Genomic DNA, 9,415 nt, shown 5'->3' with positions numbered 1-9,415 from the left:
GAGGAATCTTTGAAGTCATCTCAGGGTATACAGTACTTTCACTTCAGTCCCTACTGAACTGCTCTGAACCTCTGTTCTTACAGTTCTCATTAATCAGGATTGTTATTACTTTATACTATCATATCCCTTCAGAGTGTACATCCCTTCCAGCTCAAACTATCTCTCTCTCTCTCTCTCTCTCTCTCTCACCCTTTCTTTCACTCTCCCTCCTTCCATCAGGGCTGCGTCAGCAGACGGTAAGGGCAGACTGATGGTACAGCAGCTCTGTATGGTGGCGTTTGGCTCATGTGCAGTGTTGGTTAATGTTACAGATGAGAAGTGTAGTGCTGAGATCATTACATTTGTCACTGACTGACTCTCATTTTGACTGTCTGGTGAGTCTTTTCCACAGAGCTACGCAATCTATTCTAACTTCATCTCTCCCCAGCTATGTGAAGAAATGGATGATATGTTGAGCAATCTTTGAGATTTACAAACACACACACACACACACACACATATGCACGCATGCACACACAGACTCATTGTCTGAATTTAAGTGTGCATATTTGTTTGGTAGTATGTGATTGTATATGTGTGGCTGACAGGTGTGAATAGATTATATTTGTTACCAACAACTTTCTCCACAGCCATGTAGAGGTGTATGTATGTGTGCATGAGTGCACATGTGTGTTGATAGATAAATGGTTGTGCTGGCAGAGCAGAGACAAATATGTTCATTTACGTTCAAGCTTTAATCTCTCTCTCTCTCTCTCTCTCTCTCTCTCTCTCTCTCTCTCTCTCTCTCTCTCTCTCTCTGTCACTCCCCAGTCTTTTCTTTACAATGTGCTGAATGACCATGGTTTTATTTTATTTCTTTGTCATTTTATTTATTTATCAGTTTAATGGCTTAGTATTTCTATGACAAGTGTGGATGATGGCAACGTATCAGTAAAGCTCCTTGTGTGTGTGTGTGTGTGTACGATATGTGTGGTGAATGCAGTCTATGCTGTTAGCATTGACCTCTCAGGCAGGTGTTGGATGTGTGGTGTGGATGGAGCTGATGGCTTGGGGGTGGGGGTTTGGGGCCCTCACTTACCGACAAACAGAACGGAGCGGGAACTCTGTTTTTCCTCTTCCCCCTGAAGGTCTTTCTGGATAATTCACTTTCTCCGCCTGAGACAGGGAACATGAGTGGCATTGATTAGCACTGTGGCGCCGTGCATCCATGGAGAGCCATATGGCAAAGAGAGGGGAGGGGGTTATCATAAACTCACCTCTCTCACCCAATAAACAATACTCACATATGATTCGGTATGGCTGCCTCCTCTTCATCCTCCTCCTCCTCCCCCTCAGGTTAACAGAACACTGGACCCAGGTGACTGGGCTTTTGTGTACTGGCTAGTTTTGGGGAAATCCAGAGGACCAGAAGCATCTGGACTACACAGTGAACAGAGCAACAGGGTTCCAGTCTGTCATAGGTCATGTGTGAATGACTAACAGGGTTCCAGTCTGTCATGGGTCATGTTTGAGTGACAGGTTCTAGTCTGTCATGGGTCATGTGTGCATGAATGTGTTACAGGGTTCGAGTCTGTCATGGGTCATGTGTGAGTAACAGATCCCAGTCTGTCATGGGTCATATGCGTGTGAATGAGGTTTGCCTGATGAGTGAAAGAGTAATCTGTACACTCTCTGGCCCCTGAGTGAGTGACAACATGACATGTACTCAGGAAAAACTCACAGGATGGTCCTGTTAAAGCCCTCTCCGCAAACCGCCTTCTCCTCAAACAGCACATACAAAGTGTGAATCCGTCAAGATCTGTCTGAAAGACATGATCACTTGTGACATATGCTCTAAATCACAGCGGGGACATTTTTGTGGAAGAGGTCTGTATGCGAGTGTTAGAAACCTGTTTTGCTCTGTGTGTGCGTGTACGTGTGTGTGTGTGTGTGTGTGTGTGTAGATACATGTATGTTAAACACCTGTCTTGGTTTGTTTCTCAGTTCAATCTATCTGTAACACATAATGTATCTGTCCCACCCCCCAGTGGATGCTGTGTCAAGGGCAATTCCCTGTAAGAGCTTCATACCCAGAGCCCAGCTTTACCACCCTAATCCACTTAGAAAACTCTCTCTCTCTCTCTCTCTCTCTCTCTCTCTCTAAGAGGAGGTTGAGGGGTTGGTGTGATAACACGTTGAATTTCAGCCTTTGTGAATGAATGTACTTTTTTGTCATAGTTCCTTTTCTCTGCCTTTGAGTGTGGCAGTATGGTGATCTGAGTGCTGTAATACCTGTGGTATTGAATCACTTAAGGCTCTACACTATTTCACTGTTCTCCTGATTGCACCTGTCATTGAATGTGCAGCTATTGTGAACGTACAATAAAAACAGTAATTTAGTGAGTCAGCAGCTTTTGGAAGTGTGTGTGCACGTGCGTGCATGTGTGTGTGCGAGCGTTCGTGTGCATGCGTGTGTGCTTAAGCACAACGTTGGTTTGTTATTCTCTGTGGACTCTTGGCTGCCAGGCACCCGCTCTCTCACCTTCTCAAGAGGGATTAGGATCTCCCTGAGCTTCCCAACAAAGACACAGAACTCACACACACACACACCACACACACACACAAACACGCACACCAATCACGCTAAACCTGGTTAGATACACACACACACACACACACACACACACTGCAACTACCAGGGAAACACACCAGAGCAAAGCAAGTAAAAAACACTGAAATATTACACCCTTATGAGGTAGGATTACACTCTCTCACAGGACAGAGGCTGCACTAACATTGGTAGGCAAGATTAGATATACACGTTTAGAGCCGTTCCACACCAAAGCCAGACTGGAACTCCTTAGCAGGCACTGTGTATAGAGAATCAGCAGGAGCCTGAGGCACACAGAGAGGAGGAGAGGGAGAACAGAGAAGCTGGTGGACGTAAAGTGAAAAAGAGCACTCTTTCACCTTGACAGGGGGATGCGATTAAAGCACTCTACTTCTGGTGAGTGCCAAATTCTGTTTTTCAAGATGTCGATACTCTGTGTGTGTGTGTGTGTGTGTGTGTGTGTGTGTGTGTGTGTGTGTGTGTGTGTGTGTGCGTGTGTATGTGCGTGTATGTATAAGACAAAGTGAGAGAGAGAGAGAGAATGAGAGAGAGAGAGAGAGAGAGAGAGACTGGGAGACTGGTTGCCAGTGTCTATGGTCTAAATGTGTTTGTTTATCTGTTTACCAAAAGGTTTTATTTATGCAGCAGACTGTGTTTTTACGCTGCATGAGCACATTACTTTGCTGACTGTATGCCCCTGGAATTAGCATGGCACCTTCAGCAGGTTGTTATGTTAATAGAGACTGTTGAGCTTAGCTGTCTCTCTCTCTCTCTCTCTCTCTCAGGCACATACACACACACATGTCAGTGCATGTACACACACACACATCATTCTATTAGATAAGGTACTAATTATTTATGGAACAGTATAATGAGTCTTAATGTAACTGGGATGGCTGGATAGCCAAATTGGGATTTGTGGTAGTGTTAACTGGACTCACTGGAGTGGGAGGTTCTTTCCTCAGAATGATACATAGCACTCGACTGGCTCTGTTTGCGTATGTGTGTGTGTGTGTGTGTGTGTGTGTGTGCATGAGCTCCTTAATTGCTGAAGGCTGGGTTTGCTCTGACAGTTTGTACTGCAGTGTTTCTAACAGAGTTCCATTGCCTTTGTCAGGTCTGCAGTTACCCCCACCCTGCGTTAACACACTGTACAGAGAGACTCCTCTAATGGAACCACTCACCAGCACAACATTTCACCGTTCTTCATATACACTTCACATTCCTGCTCTAGTTCACATCAACCCAAACATTTGTTCTGGTTATAATTTCAAACAACATAAATAACTGTATGAAATACAGAACAAAAAGGTCAAAAACATCCTTCAAATAATGAAAATTAAAAAAAAAAAAAAAAAAAGTCAAACATGTAGAGTTTTGTGATTATAGATCAGAAGCTCTGCCAGTCTTAATATCCTGATTAATTTTCACTTGCACTGGCCCTAAGACAACATGTATGAAGAGCTCCTTTTTCTTAGGTTCTGGAGATTTGCCAGTGTCTTGTTACTTCGAGAAGATACGCGGTTGATGGATCCAACAGCTTCTTGCTGCTAGTCACCTGATGTGTATCTTTAGAGTCAAACATTTAGAGTCATCCATCTGCCCTGGCAGTTAATAACCTGCATCCTTCTCGTGAGCTAATAATGGCTACCATGGATTGTGTGGGGATCAGTTCATACACTCTTTCCCTATGTCGGGTTATGCATGTCCTGTTTTTGACTAGCCCACAGAGGTTGTCTCTCTGCTGAGAAAAAGGAAAGCAGTGATTGAGATGTCGCAGTTTTTTTTAAAGTGTGATCGTTTCAGTGAGTGAAGCCGTGAAGGTCAGTTTGACCAGAATGCAGAAAACTGAGTCAGTACTGACATCTGCCACATCAGTAGATAGAAGCAAAGGGGAGACAAAGCGGAGGTTCCTATGATTTCTGTAACACCACTCTGACTCACTCCAGATCACTTCTCTGTGTTCTTGTCCTTACTTACACATGGAAAATGTTGCAGTACAACTCATGCAGAACTAAACCACAGACATAACATTCAGATGTAACTGTTCCTCCTAATTGACAGAGGGCACTACAGAATCATACCCAAAGCTCTTGGCTCTTCCATGTTCTGCCACACAGAGAGAGGGGTTTTTCGTAATGGAAAATGCAAAGTGTGCTTATTTTTCTTTTTCTAGATGTTGTAAGGTCTATTTACAAATATGCTGCCTTTGACTCACAGTCAAGGTTGTTGTCCCAAGGTTGTCTTTGGTTCCCTTAAGATCACTTCCTGTTCTTAATACTCTGCACTGAACGAACCCAACGCTAACAGGATTAGCCACACAGCTTTCCACTGACCCAGCTCTCTGTTCTCAAAGGAGGCTGCCCATACCTGCACACACACACACACACACACACACACACACACACACACACATGCACATGCACTGATTGTATATGAAATGTAACACTTCGTGACCATCCAGTTTCTGGATGTTCGGCATATGAGTACAGGAGACCTCTCGGTCAAAAATCATAAAGTGACATTTCATATTTATAAATATGTTTTTTTTCCCTAGGCTGTCATACAGATGGCTGTTTTTTCTTCCACAGACATCATGCACACAAACACGCACACGCACTCACACACGCTCACATGCGCATGCATGCACACACACACACACACACACACACACACACACACACACGCACACACACACACACACACACACACACACACATACACACACAGCCTTGTTAAATGTGAATCAGGCAAGGCCATGGTTTGAGGGCATTTGAAATGAACTCCTCAGACAGAATTGTGGGAGCAGAAATTGCCATGGCTTTGGTCGATCAAAGGGCCTCTCCCACTGAATATTAATGAACTCACACCAGAACAGGCAGCTATAGCTAACGACAAACACCCTGATGACATTGTTTCTCTCGGCCTTTAATTCCTTCTCTCCTGTCTCTCTCTCTCCTCTCTCTCTCTCGCTCTTTCCCCTTGCTACTCTCTCTCTCTTTCTTGCCCTTCTTGTCAGGTTCTCAGTCGGTAATGCTACACAATGAATTTCAACTTCAGTGAGGTGATACATGCATTCTCTCTTCTCTATCCAAACAAACAGACTCTTTTACACACCGTTGAGTTTCACAGACCTGCTCTGATGCACCGTCGATACTACACATTTGTATTACCAGCAGTACTACAAAACCAATTAGATTTGAGTTGAATGTGTGGTTCAACGCAATGGCAATTTTGCAAGTTTCCAGATACAAATATCAACCTATTTTTTTCTATTGCAGGTTTTTTGTGCTTGTCCACTTACGATAACTCAAAAAACTCTACTACTGTCTTTTAACAGCTTCACACCCCACACTGTCTCTCACTGGTTTCCACTTGTAACACATTGGCCTCAGGGAATAGCTGAATACCTGATCATGGGACAGTTGGCAGTGTATATTTTCATGGTTATTCCTTGATGGAAATACAGGGAAATTTGCCCTGGTCAGCAGTACCTGCACATTTGGAAAGAAAAGTGGGCACACACGCCTTATCTCACCACGCACCATTTCTCTCAGTGCCTCACAAGCACTGTGTACTTACAGCAGACTTGACAGAGAGAGAGAGAGAGAGAGAGAGAGATGTCTCAGTTAAATTAAATGCTGGTGAGAAAGTTGAAGATGGTATTATCACACCGTCACTTTTGCTCTCCTACTGTGTGTGGAAGTTAATACGACATGGTAAGCTTCAGCAAAACAAACTCAGATTTCTATGAAAACTATGCTAGGTAAATCTGTCTGTATGTGTGTATTGGAAAGAGTACAACTTTATATCTCAAGGAACTGTGGGTCTATGTGAAATGTCTGAGAGAGAGAGAGAGAGAGAGGTTTGTAAGGACCTTTAGTAGAAAAAAAGGTTGACCACATGTTCTCTGTTGAAAAACGACACTGTGTGTATGTGTGTGTGCGTCTGTATGTGTGAGCGTGTGTGTGTGGCATCATATCTGTTGTTTTGCTACTTGCCCTCTCCCTTTTTATTTCTAATGTATTTCCCCCTCCTGTATAACTCTGCACTCTAAGAATTAAAGCACAAAACGGCAGAATAGCAGGCTTGAAATGGTTTGAAGAAGTGCCTCATGTATATAATGTCCATGCATCTTTCCATATTACCATTATTTCTCACATTCTATTCTAGCAAGATGTGAGCAGTATTACATAGGGACTATCTATGTGAATATATTAATGTGAATACAGTCTATCAACTGAAATGGTTTTAGTTGTGTTTGAGCTAGTTTTACCTGTGGCTTCAGTCAAATTAATGTGAGCTACAACTACAACGCCAGAATTGTTACCAAGGGGAAAAAAGACAAAATGTTTTCTCATATAGTAATAGAAACAGAGCGCTAGTAGTATCCTACAGATATTGACAGAACCTTTGTCAGGCCCAATAAACTCTGTAATTTAAATGTATGGAAGCATGAGTGAATGCGTCCTTCTCAAGAACAGACAGAGCCTGCATATGGGCAGATAATCATCTGAATTCAATTGTCACACTGGAGAGTGTACTGTACGTAGAAGCAGGCCACACATATACACAGAGTGGAATTGGACATGTACTGTCAGTGATGTTACAATGACTGTGTGAGACGTGACAGGCAACACTTATCATCATGTCCACTCTGCTTCACAGACTACAGAATCATTTTACAGTGACTGTTGAAAATAGCACTTAGAAAAATTCTGAGAGAGAGAGAGAATGAGAGAGAGAGAGAGAGAGAGAGAGAATGCTGTGTGAGCAGTGTTTTGGAGTGATATTGTATGATGATAAGTGTATAAAAGTGCAAGTAAACATTTTGGTTCAACTTTTTTTTTTTTTTCGTTGGGGTTCTGAGGAGATGTGTTAAACAATGAAAGCCTCTCTCTGACTGAGCCTCCAAATGGCCTGAACTCTGAGCTAGTTGTGTGTGTGTACATGTGTGTATTTATATGCGTGTAGCAGAATATGTGTGTTGTGTAAGTGTCATTTATGTGTGTTTGCGCGTTCACTCACATCACCAAACTCCCCTGGAGAAAGACAAGTTAGCAGTAGTTCTCTTTCTGTGCTTTGGTTACAGCAGAATCCACATTAATGAGGAGGTTTTGTCACAGACACTCAGGAGTAAAAAAGCTCTCTCTCTCTCTCTCTCTCTCTCTCTCTCTCTCTCACACACACACACACACACACACACACACACGCACACACACATGCACACACACTCACACACACACACATCAGTAGTGAACATCAGTGCTCATTTCAAACACAGCTTCCTTTTAAAAGAGGACAGAATCCCTTTCAATGGTTCAAAATGACAGCCATGTCAATATTAGTTGAATTGAATTGAAAATATGATGGCAATTCACTTGAAGAATTGAGATGGTGTCCTAGAACATTCTAACCATGGTCCACTAAGTCTTGTGATCTGCTTGAGCAGGACAGGTTTGTGATCAGTTGGGATTCTTAGCTCCAGTTCTCACTTGTTTCCGGACACAGCAAGACCTGATCGGAGATCAGTTCTCTCTGCCCCACTGTGATATCCTGACCCTGGTCCACCCAATCTGATTGGATGCAATGGAGCGTGTAGACACTGCTCATACAGACAGAGATTAGAAAGCCAATTTCAGACTACACAAGAGGAGAAAGTATGTGAGGGGAAGAGCGTGTGAGGCAGACAGAGAGAGTCAGAGACTGCTGGGACTGAGAAAAGGAAATGAACAAAGTGCTCTATTTATCACATCATCAGATGAGAAAGAGAAAAAAAAAACCTGAACACTCATCTTTAATCCATTAATCTGTTGGCTGTGCCAGATTCATCTCTCTCTCTCTGTCTCTTTCTCTCTCTCACTCAATTGCTTCCTTACTCTCTCTCTCTCTCTTTCTCTCTCTCTTTCTCTCTCTCTCTCTCTCTCTCTCTCTCTCTTTTTCCCATTCTCTCTCAGACTGACTGGGCTAATCCTAGCTGTGCTGGGAGAAAGCCTACATAGAGAGAAGGGGGACAGAAGAAGTGAAGAGAGAGTGGAGGGGGTGAGAGTGATGAAAAGGGGGAAGAGAGAGGGATGAGAGGAGTTAAGGATTGTCTGTGTGCAGATGATAAGGATTGACACCACAACCTCCTCGTCTTTCTTTCTTTCTTTCTTTCTTTCTTTCTTTCTTTCTTTCTTTCTTTCTTTCTTTCTTTCTTTCTCTATCCTTCACTCCAATTTCTGTGACCACTAAAACATCTACTTTGTTTCCCCCTCTCCTTTTCTACCGGTCTGCTATTATGGTCCCTCCTTTTAGACTCCCATCATTTTCACATTATTCTCTCTCTCCCCTGTCCTTTATTAACTCTCTCTCTCTCTCTCACATGCACGCGTGTGCACACACACGCACAGAGTTATATCTGTCCTTATAGAGATATTCACTTTCAGGTTCCCTGCTGACTAGAAAGGCACAGGCAACACACACATACACACACATACACACACAAACACACATACACGCATATGCACAGAGGAGCAAAGGGAAAACAATACAGCTTTAAATAGACTCTGGTGGGTGGGAAGTCCATTTTTTGGAGGAAGAAGCTGACAGAGGGGGGATGTCTTTTTGATTGGTCGACAGGGGTAATTGCTTCAACCCTCTGAGCACGCTCAGTAATTACCCCGTCCAGCTGACTCATTGAGCCACTACAACCCCAAACCCCATCACATTACTCCGTTGTCACAACAACCAACAGGAAATAAACACCCCTAGTGGCCTATGTTCTCTAAACCACAGACTAGATTCGCGCTTCCCTCACTCATTTACCAGATTTCTCATGTTTTA

Source organism: Chanos chanos, chromosome 2 (assembly GCF_902362185.1).
Source record: "Chanos chanos chromosome 2, fChaCha1.1, whole genome shotgun sequence".
Classification (NCBI taxonomy): Eukaryota; Metazoa; Chordata; class Actinopteri; order Gonorynchiformes; family Chanidae; genus Chanos; species Chanos chanos.
This window is presented reverse-complemented; position numbering follows the sequence as displayed.